This window comes from Rhincodon typus, chromosome 27, assembly GCF_021869965.1.
Source record: "Rhincodon typus isolate 14 chromosome 27, sRhiTyp1.1, whole genome shotgun sequence".
Taxonomy (NCBI): Eukaryota; Metazoa; Chordata; class Chondrichthyes; order Orectolobiformes; family Rhincodontidae; genus Rhincodon; species Rhincodon typus.
In genome coordinates, this window is record NC_063358.1 from 38,462,351 (window position 1) to 38,473,975 (window position 11,625).

An 11,625-nucleotide genomic window follows, 5' to 3' on the forward strand; every position below is an offset into this window, starting at 1 on the left:
GTAAAGATAGAAAGGGTCCAGGGCTAGAAGTTTGAGGGGAGCGTGATGATGGCAGAGGGGCAACACCTGAAGAAAAAGAACAATGAAACAATCTCAGTTAAACGTGGGGAATAGGAGGGCAAGTGGGTGATCAGCAGATTAGTGGCAATCTCCTCACACCCTATAAGCCTCCGTATATACCACTCTTGATAAACATTGGTATCTGGGGCCACCCTGATATTAATCACTCCACCTTTTTGGCTGTGTCTTCAGCTGTCAATTTCTAAACTCTGGAATTTACTCCCTGAATTCTCAGCTGCTGCTGCTTTCCTCCACGACCCACCCACTTTCGTCCTTTAAAGTGCTCCTAAAATCCTACCATCTTCACAAAGCCATCGATCATCTATCCTAAAGCCTCCCAGGTTCAGTATCAGGTTTTACTCAGTAATGCGCAGTAAAATGTCTTGGGGTATTTCATTTACAGAGACTATCTGTTACATGCAAAGAACTTAGTGCAAGGGAACTATGATACTCTGTGGAAACCAAATACATTAAACACTCCTGGGATGGGGACAGCACGGGGTTAGATACAGAGTAATGCTTTCTCTACACTGCTCAATCAAACACTCCCAGGACAGGTACAGCACAGGGTTAGATACAGAGTAAAGCTCCTTATACACTGTTCCCATCAAAGTTCCCAGGACAGGGACAGCACGGGGTTAGATACAGAGTAAAGGTGCCTCTACTCTGTCCCCATCAAACACTCCCAGGACAGGTACAGCATGGGGTTAGATACAGAGTAAAGCTGCCTCTACACTGTTCCCATCAAACACCCCCAGGACAGGGACAATACATGGTTAGAAACAGAGTAAAGCTTCCTCTACGCTGTTCTCATTAAACACTCCCACATTGATACTATGTAAGATGATAGTCTGCACTTAAATATTTAATTGGCATTTCCCCTTTATTGCTGTTTTATCAGATGTTTAATGTTTGCTATTTGCAGGGGTTCTCAGTGGATTCTGTGTGAGATTTTCTGCTTTGAAGTAAGTCAAGCAGTATTAACTTCATTACAAATAAACATTAAAAATCCGGGATAAACCTCAGTCATAGTCCAATCATATGATATAACACGGGTTAAATAAAGACAGAAGAAAGTTTTCTCTACACTGCCACGTCACATACAGTTAGAAGGCTTTACAACAATAACTTACATTTATATGATGCCTTTGGTGTGCCCCCAAGGCATTTTACTGAAGTGCAACAAAACAAAATTTGACAGCAAGACAAATGATGAGACTTTAGCTTGGTCAGAGGGGTAGATTTTCACTATCATTGATCTTCATAATCTCAGAGTAAGGGGTTACCCACATAAGACACAGATGAGGAGGAATCTCCTTCAGAGTCATAGAGCACAGAAACAGACCCTTTGGAAACTGTGGAATTCTTTACTACAAAGGGCTGTAGAGGCTGTTCTGTATATTTGAAGCTGACAGACAGATTTTTAATGGAGGGCTACTGGGGAAAAGTGGATTTGATTGTCATAAGATTACTCATGATCCTATTGAATGACAGACGTGATGGGCTGAATGGCCTACTTCTCCTCCTACAATTTATGTTATTATTGTCTTCACACTCTGCTGCCACTGCGTCTGGCTTGTCTCTCTCTTCACTTGACCTACAGCTTCGCTCTGTGTCAGTTTAGCCATGTTTCAAAGGACCATTGAGGCATTCTTCACTGCCTTCTTTCATAGAATCGTAGAATCCCTACAGTGTGGAAAGGGGCCATTCAGTCCATCAAGTCCATTCCGACCCAGCGCACTCAAGTGCCTTACACCATTCTTGTGCTGGTCTTCTTGTGGGGGTGGGTCTTTCCTAGTCGCTGCTCCACTCAATCCTGTGCCACGGGATCAGTCAGTGCCCCTCTCTGCAGCATCCTCCATGTGAACAAGGGCCCTTGCCATCTGTGAGGGTGGTTGCATTGGTACAGCAGCTTTGACAGAAACCTTGCTGAGGAACGATAACATCTTCCCCATTAACAAAATCTGTTTGCCCAGCTAATCCTTCCACCAGCTGCCCTGCCCAAACTTCAAGGGCAACAGTGTGGTTCATCACATCATCACTCAATCTGCCCCCTTCCTCCCCTCACAGGTATCTCATTTTGTTTCACTCTTACAGCCTCTCATTTCAAATCCTCTACCTCTGTAGTCCACCCACATACTGATACAGGTTCCTCAGCAAGACACTTCACTCTGTCACTCAGCCTTAACCTCCAGCAGCATTTTCAGTGACTTCAGCCTCCAGTTCACCTCACCAGGGACTCTCTCTCCTCTCAGTTCATTTAGTGTCTATCCAGGAAGAAACTCTGTGTCTTAAGAAATGTTTACTCCATGGAGTCCAATCCTGTGTTTTATTGACTCATCTCTGAAACTACATCTGCCAAGCCTCTTATCTTCCCTAAATCTCAGGAAAGTGTGCTGCCCATAAAAATTGTGAAACCTCCATTTTAACCGCAAAATGTCCAATAAGCAGAACAGAGATAAGCACTGACACGATACAGATTTTAAAGCATAAGAAGGAAAATATGCCAACTTGCTGTAATGTAAAGTTTAAAAGCCTTGAAGACAGGGAAAATAAACCAGCATTTCTTTATTGAAGAATCTACTTGGGGAAGAGATTAAAACAGCATAACGATACTGTAGGATTTAAGCAAAACCTTCTAGGTAAGAAGAACAATTAATCACATTAGGAAGGAAAGGCAAGAAACATAGTGCTGCCCACCAGATCAGGAAGATGATGGCCTAGTGGTATTATCGCTGGACTGTTAATCCAGAGACCCAGATGACATTCCGGGGTCCTGGGTTCGAATCCCGCCATGGCAGATGGTGGAATTTGAATTCAATAAATATCTGGAATTAAGAGTCTAATGATGACTGTGAATCCATTGTTGATTGTTGGAAAAACCCATCTGGTTCACTAATGCCCTTTAGGGAAGGAAACTGCCATCCTTACCTGGTCTGGCCTACATGTGACTCCAAACCCACAGCAAAATGGTTGACTCTTAACTGCCCTCTGGGCAATTAGGGATGGGCAATAAATGCTTCCTAGCTAGCGAAACCCTCATCCCGTGAATAAGTAAAGAAATAAACAAGTAGTTTCAGAGCAGGGTCAAATATCACACAGCATTGGACATCATGGAGTAAACAGTTCTTAAGACACAGAATTTCTTCCAGGCTAGACACTAAATCACAAGCTGAACAAATAAATGCATTAGTATATTCAACAGACAATGCAAAAGCATATTGGAGCATAAAATATGGGGAGATTGTAGCACCGTGGTAATGTCTTTGGAATAGTATAGCATGGGATTAGACAAAAGTTCTAAGGACCTCAGCAGCTGGTAGAATTTGAACTCAATTCTTAATATGTGTGATATAAAGCTAGCTGCAAAATGGTGACCATGAACCATCTTTGATTATCACAGAAGTTCCATTTGGTTGACTTAGAGTCATAGAGTTATACAGTGCAAAAACTTACCATTAACAGAAATCTGTGATCCTCACCTGATCTGGCCTACATGTGGCTCCAGACCCACATTCCCTCTGAACTGCACCACCACACAGCCACTGGGAGGGTCTGCACAAAGACCTTGGAGATCTGTGCAGTGGGAAATAACTTAGAGAGAACATCACTCCAGATTCAAAACAATGTGGTTGACTCTTCATTACCTTTTAAGTAGTCTAGCAAGCCATTCAGTTCAAGACAATTAGGGATGGCTAACAAATATCATCATTGCCAATGACATCTACATCCCATGATAAAATAACAAAAAAAGATACAGTTACTTTTGATGACATTCCATAAGGGGTAGGAGGTGTGGGTGGGATGCTCTTCAGAGGGTCAGTGTGGACTCAATGGACCAAATGGCCTGCTTCCACACTGTAGGGATTGTATGGAGATAATAAAAGGTGTTGACTATTACTGTGATAAAAGAACAAATAAAATTCTCAAAAGAACAAAATTAAACTCAAAATTCAGCATTCAGAGAAATTTGTAGATAATCTTAGCTGGATTGGCCAAGCTAAATTGCCTGTAGTGCCCAGGGACCTGCAGGCGAGGTGGATTAGCCTTGGGAATGCAGGGTCATAGGGTATGGGGTGGGTCTGGATGGGATGTTCTTCGGAGGATCAGTGTGGACTCAATGGGCCGAGTGGCATGCTTTCACATAATAAGGATTCTATGATTCTATCTTGTTAATGACCTCTACATATTAATGGAAAACTGTGACTATGGAGCTTTGAAATTAGAATTCATAAGAGACAGAATTATTGACGGGATTATCGATGACTCTTTGTCAGATTTATTGCAGATCAAAGAAGATTCACTTTGGAGAAGTCTATTCAGATTGCTAGAAGCAAAAACCATGAAAATTCATGGAAAATTCTGCGAGGAGAGTGACAATGTTGTTACAGGACAACAATACAATGTATTCAGTTTATAAGATTAAAAAGCCCTAAAGACACTTGTGACAAGTTAACACAAAGAATGGCCCATGCAGCTCGTCAGGGTCAATGCTGTGGAGCAAGGAAACCTCACAGGTACTAGCAATGCCCAGCAATTGAAAACAAATCTACCACTTGTAAAACTAAAGGTCACGTACAGGAGACAAATACAAGCAGGACAGTTATAGACCAGCACAAAGTCAAATGGCTATACATACAAACACATTATTGTAATAGAGCCACTAGTGTCAGAAAGGATAACTGATGCATTCTTTGAGGAATCTTCAATTTTGACAGAACTTGTCTACATCAATAGACGTCACATTGCAGGCTTGATGTAGAGGAAGACAGTGGTGCAGTGACAATTTTACTGTGCTAGCAACACAGTGACCTGAGCTAATGCTTTGGAAACATGAGCCTAAATGCTACCACAGTAGATAGTGGAATTTGAAATTATTATAAGCTAGCCTATTGGCAACTATTTAACTGTTGTTGTTAACTCCTTTCCCATGAAAGTAGAATAAAAAAGATGATTAGCAATATGACTTATAATCCCTTTAAACATATTAAATTAACAGGCATCTGATTTTGTTATGCTATGTTTCAGTTTCCAGGGTGAAGAACCAGCCGTGCTCTCTTCCTGAAGAAAGATTGATCTGCCCATGGTTTACACAGATGGCCAGTCATAAAGTCTCATCTGATTCACTAGAGAAGGAAAATCTGTCAAGTTGACTTGGTCTGGCCAATATGGAAGACTAGATTGACTCAGCCACAGCTAAATCATGATCTACTTGAATGATAGGCATGTCTGGAAGGGCTGAATGGCCTTCGCTTCATCCTACATTTCTGGATATCCCCAAAAGCATCAGAAGCCTATGGCCGGCATTCCCCATTGGAACCCAGTTCATAGCCAGTCAGGCAGCTACATGTGCAGCTCCTATTAGCTTTACAGTGAGATAACTATTTCAGAAAAGGAAGTCATTCGCTGCCAACACAGACAGAGCCCTGCTAACGCATTCAAGTGCTTGCCTGGTGAGTAATGCTATATCTCTGACACGGACCCTCATTACCACCCAGCTCACACACACTGAAGGGTTTATTTCCACCCTTTAAATCCAACAGAGCATACAATGGAGGCAAAAAGGAATAACTCATCAGTGTCCTAGGATCACTGATCAAACAGAAACCTTGTGACAAAGCTCCTTTCCCATGAAGGTGGAATAAACAGGACGATAAAAAAAAGATTTATAATTTCTTTAAACATATTGAATTAAAATAAAAGGCATCTGATTGTGTTATGCTATGCTTCAGTTTCCAGGATAAAGAACCAGCCGTGCTCTCTTCCTGAAGAAAGATTGATCTGCCTGTGGTTTACACAAATGGCCATTGTTTCCTTGACCCCACTGTGCATTCTCCAGATTCTTTAGCTTCCGCAAGCTTTACTTCAGCTCCCTACCTATCCCCTAGCCCTATCCTATGCCTCCAGTCCTCCTTCCCCTCCCTCGGGTATATGCCTTTGCTGGCCATCTCCCACATCCTCTGCTGATTGGATTAGCTGTTTCATATATCGCAAAATCCAATGGGTATGCCTCTTCCCATGTATTTTCTTCTCCAAAACACTTGGGACCAGAGGTAAGAGAGTGAGATAGAGCTGCAGCCTGCAATGTGTGGACCAGGATGTTGCTGTTACCCAGCATTCAGCCAGAATTTTGCTGTTGGTGTAGCGCTAACGCCACCCACAGAAAAACCAGTGTTTGTCTTTAATTAGAACATGTATGCATGAGTTAGTCACACACATATTTGACAATTCTCCACCGTCCTTCCTGCATTTGAGATACAGCTTACACAATTAAATGTTTAACACCCACCCACTTTGCTCTTCCGCCTATACATCCATCATAACTCCTCAGAAAGAGCGTCCTGCTTACATCAATGAGTACAGTTTGGAACAAAGTAACACTGTATGGCATGCTGAAGTGGTGAAAGGTGCTGTATAAATACAACTCTTCCAATTTGTTGTAGGTGCAGGGGTTCTGTAAGGCCATGTGCTAACCTGCTCCTGTCCTGCTGGGATTTCTTCTTCGTTCTCCAAAAGGATTGATTCCTGGTGGGAACAACAGGTCCACACCTTTCGCCAGCGCCTGTCCATTACACACGTGTCTGTTTATACACACACGGACACACACAAACACACACACACACATACAGACAAACAATCACAGGCACACACACACACACACATATAGACACACATACACACACACACGCACACACAGACAGACAGACACACGCACACACATGCATACAGACACACACATACACAAACACACACCTAACAGACAGACACATACATACACCCACAGACACACACACACATACACACACACGCACACACGCACACATGCACACACAAACATCCAACACACAGACACACACATACACTCTCTCACACACAGATACACACACTCACACACAGACCCCCCCCACACACACAGACAGACACAATGAAACACACACATACACTCACATACAAACACCCAACACACACACACACACTTTACCGGAGAATGAGGAGCAGGAGTAGAAGCTGCTCAGTTTCTTGAGCCTACCATTCCAAAAGGTCACCGCTAATCTGATTATTACATATTCCCCATACTGTCATAGCGTCATACAGAATGGAAACAGACCCTTCAGTCCAACTTGTCCATGATAACCAAGTTTCCCAAACTAAACCGGTCCCACTTGCCTGGATTTGGCCCATATCCTCTAAACCTTTCCTATCCATGTGCTCATCCAAATGTCTTTTAAATGGTGTGATTGAACTCACCCCTACCACTTCCTCTGGCAGTTCATTCCATGTACGAACCACCCTCTGTGTGAAAAAGTTACACCTCAGGTCCCTTTTAACTCTTTCTCCTCTCACCTTAAACCTATGCCCTCTAGTTTTGAACTCCTCAACCCTAGAAAAAAGACTTGGCTAATCACCTTATCAATGCTCCTCGTGATTTTATAAATGTCTATAAGATCATCCCTCAACCTCCCATCTGTTCTCTCCTTGTAACTCAAATGTCCTTGCAAATCTTTTCTGAACCCTCTTCAATTTAATAATATCCTTCCTATAACAGGGTGACCAGAATTGTACGCAGTTAGCCCTGGCTATCTTTCACCCCGTTGCTTATCTACACTCTATCACCCTATACCTTAAAAATATTCAAAGATTCTGCTTTCGAGGAAAAGTTCCAAAAGACTCAAGACCCTTTGAGAGAAAAAAAACTTCTCCTAATCTCTGTCTTAAATGGGCAATTCCTGATTCTTAAACAGTTGACCCTAGTTCTAGATTCTTTCAAGGAAGGACACATCCTCTCAACATTTAGCCTTTCAAGGATCCAATATAGATAGAATCCCTACCGTGTGGAATCAGGCTCTTTGGCCCAACGAGTCCACACCAAACCTCAGAGCATCCCACCCAGACCCATCCCCCTGTAACCCACCTAACCTACGCATCCCTGAACACTATGGGAAATTTCGCTTGGCCAATCCACCTAACCTGTGCATCTTTGGACTGTGGGACGAAACTGGAGCACCTGGAGGAAACCCACACAGACAGTCACCTGAGGGTGGAATTGAACCTGGGTTGTTGTGAGGCAGCAGTGCTAACCACTGAGCCACCATGCTGCCCCTATGTGGTTCAATCAAAATACCTCCCACTCTTAGAAACTCCAGAAGGTATAAGTCTAGCCTGTTCAACCTTTCCTCCTAAAATGATGCACCCCTAACCGAAGTAGGGGTGAAGTCCTTACTTTTGTGTTTAATTTCCTTCAAAATAACATTCTATTAGCCTCCTAATTAGCTTCCTACACACTAACATTTTGCAATTCATGCACCAAAATACCCAGGTCCCTCTGCACCTCACATCTCTCACTATTTAGGTAAAATAATTCTTTTTTTTCATTCATTCCCAGGATTTGGTAGTCACTGGTTACACCCATCTCTAATTTCGCAGACAACAGTTAAGAGTTAACCACACTGCTGTGGGTCTGAAGTCACATGTAGGCCAGTCCAGGTAGGAACTGCACTTTGCTTCCTTAAAGGGGATTAATGAACCACATCAGGTCTTCCCTGACAATTTTTTCATTGTCATCATTAGACTCACGATTCCAAAATTTAAATTAATTCAAATTTCACCATGGTGGGGATTGGATCCCCAAACATTACCTGTCTCTTCGGGTTAATAGTCTAGGAATAATACCACAAGACCAGCACTGTCCTCATCAAAATGGACAATTTTACACTTTCACAGCCATCCATGCCAAGATGGTCCTGGTGGTACCAGATTGATATCTGGGGTTAATTATGAGGACAGGTTATATGAACATGGCATGAATTTTCCTGAATACATAAGATGAAGTGGGAGATCTCAATGAGATTTTTCAAGATGATTAAAGGAATTAAAAATGTAAATAGAGACAAACTATTATCCTGGAGCGGGGATCTTCAAGACAACATCAACTGAAAAAAAGCAATTTTTTCACACAAAGCCATGTCAAATGTTGGAAATCATCCCCTAAAAGGCTGGCGATGTTAAAGGTTAATTGAAGTCTTCAACCTGGGGTACACAGATTTTTTTTAGTTTGGTGCATCAAGTTAGATAAATGGGATTTTGTACTGATCATCCATAATCTAGTGGAAGGGCAGAATAGGTTTAAGGAACTGAGCGGCCTACTCTGATTCCCGTATTTCTCTGATTAACGTGGCGCTGATGCACTCAGGATGCATTTCCCAAGCTATCTGTACATGTACTTTGTAGGAAATACTGAGTGAACTGTTTGAGTCAGTCAATGACTCAGTCCAAGCAGAGCAGCTGCTGCCTCACCACAATGGGAGGAAGGCATGTTCAGACAGACTGACTGTCACCTCTGTCAAACCTCTCTAAAAAAAGGACACTGCCTCAAACTCTTGTGGGTAATTATGGTCTCTTGGTGTGATGACGCTGACCTCTAAATCCCTACATGTAGCTCCAGAGAAATTATATTATTTTGACCATTTCCAGGCTGTTCAGAGTGCTAGGAGTTAGAATGATTTCCTGCCTTTCACTGACCTGCTCTCTGTACCAGACAGTTCTCTTCCAGAGAGCCTAGGGAAGTAAGTGAGCATGTGGTCCTTTACCAGGATTCAGTGCTGGTAGACAGTAGAGTGTGAGCGAATTGGTCTGCCCACAGGAGAATCTGGAGAATGCAGAGCTGGTGCAGAAAGAGACTTGGAAGTAGGACTGGGAGCAGCAACTGGGCTCCCTAATGAGCTCAGCGAACCCTTGCTGATCAAAAACTGAATGTTTGTAATAATTATTACTTCTCTTCATTCACTCATGGGATGTTGGCATCACTGACTGGGCCCAGCATTTACTGCCCACTCCTAGATGCCCTTTGAGAAGCTGGTGGTGAGCTGCCTTCTTGAACTGTGGTAGTTCATGTGCTGTGGGTTGACCCACAATGCCCTTAGGGAGGGAATTCCAGGATTTTGAGCCAGCAACAGAAAAGGAACGGCGATATATTTCCAAGTCAGGATGGTGAGTGGCTTGGAGGGAACTTGGAGTTGGTGGTGTTCCCATCTATCTGCTGTCCTTGTCCTTCTGGATGGAAGTGGTCGTGGGTTTGTCCAGGGATATTTGGTGAATTTCTACTTGTAGCTGGCACATACTGCTGCTACTGAGTGTCGGTGCTGATAAGGGAGTGGATGTTTGTGGTTGTTGTGCCCAATCAAGCTGGTTGCTTTGTCCTGGATGTTTCAAACTTTTTGAGTGTTGTTGGGGCTGCACCCATCCAGGCAGGTGAAGAGTATTCCACCACACTCCTGACTTGTGCCTTGTAAATGGCGGACAGGCTTTGGGGAATCAGGTGGTGAGTTGCTCGCCACAGAATTCCTAGCCTCTGACCTGCTCTTGTAGCCACTGTACTTGTACAGCTAGTCAAGTTCAGTTTTTGGTCAATGATAACCTCTAGGATATTATTAGTGGTGGAAATAAGTGATGCTAATGCCATTGGACATCAAGAGGAGAAGTTTGGATTCTCTCTTGCTGGCACAGTATTGGTACACTAACATTGGTAGGTTTGACAGTGAAAAGGCCGAAGGTAAATCATCAAGATAACCTTTGTTGAAAAGATGCAGGATACGAACTGGAAACCGAACTGAAAATATGGGGAAACATTCTTCGTTCTGACCTAATTTTGACAGTTTGACATTGTGTGAAAGAACTGGTAAGGGGATGGAAGCCTGGAAAGACAAAGGAGAAATCAATAACATGCTTGGGGCAGCATGGTGGCTCAGTGGTTAGCACTGCTGCCTCACAGCACCAGGGGTTTGATCCCAGCCAGGGGCAACGGTCTGTGTGGAGTTTGCACATTCTCCCCATATCTGCGTGGGTTTCCTCCCACAGTTTAAAGATGTGCGGGCTAGGTGGACTGGCCATGCTAAATGGTCCATAGTCTCCAGGGATGTGTGGGTTAGCCATGGGAAATGCAGGGTTACAGAGATAGGACAATGCAGGACATAAGACAACCAAATTGCAAGGTGTATGTACAGTCCCATAAATAACAGGATTATACTGACATTTGCTGAAGAATCAATATTGACAAGGACACAGCTGGAAAAAACTCCCCAGCCGTTGTTTGAATAACACCCCATGATCATTTACATCTTTCTGTGCAGGGAAATAGCATCCAAGTTTGATATCCCATCACCTCAGGCAGCAAAGGCCTGCAATGGAAATGTCAGCATGGATTACTTGCGCTGCTGTGGGAGATTTGAAGATTTGATTTCCTACCTGAGAGGGGACACCACAACCAACTGTGGCAGAGCTGACACAAAACCTTGCTGGGAGGAAGGACATTTTAACAAAAAGCATTTTGCAGCCTCTGAGAAAAGTATCTGAATCTTGATGATGTGGAAGTACCAGTGTTGGACTGGGGTGGAAATCCCATGACACCAGGTTGCAGTCCAACAGCTTGTGTTTTCAAATAACTCTGAATCTTGATGAGAATTGAACCCGAAATTCCACCCTCCACTGCTAGTTGCAAACCGCTGAGCAGGAAGAGGGTAGGACAGAGGAAATGGCACATTTCCTATCCTGACCCTTACATCAGGATTG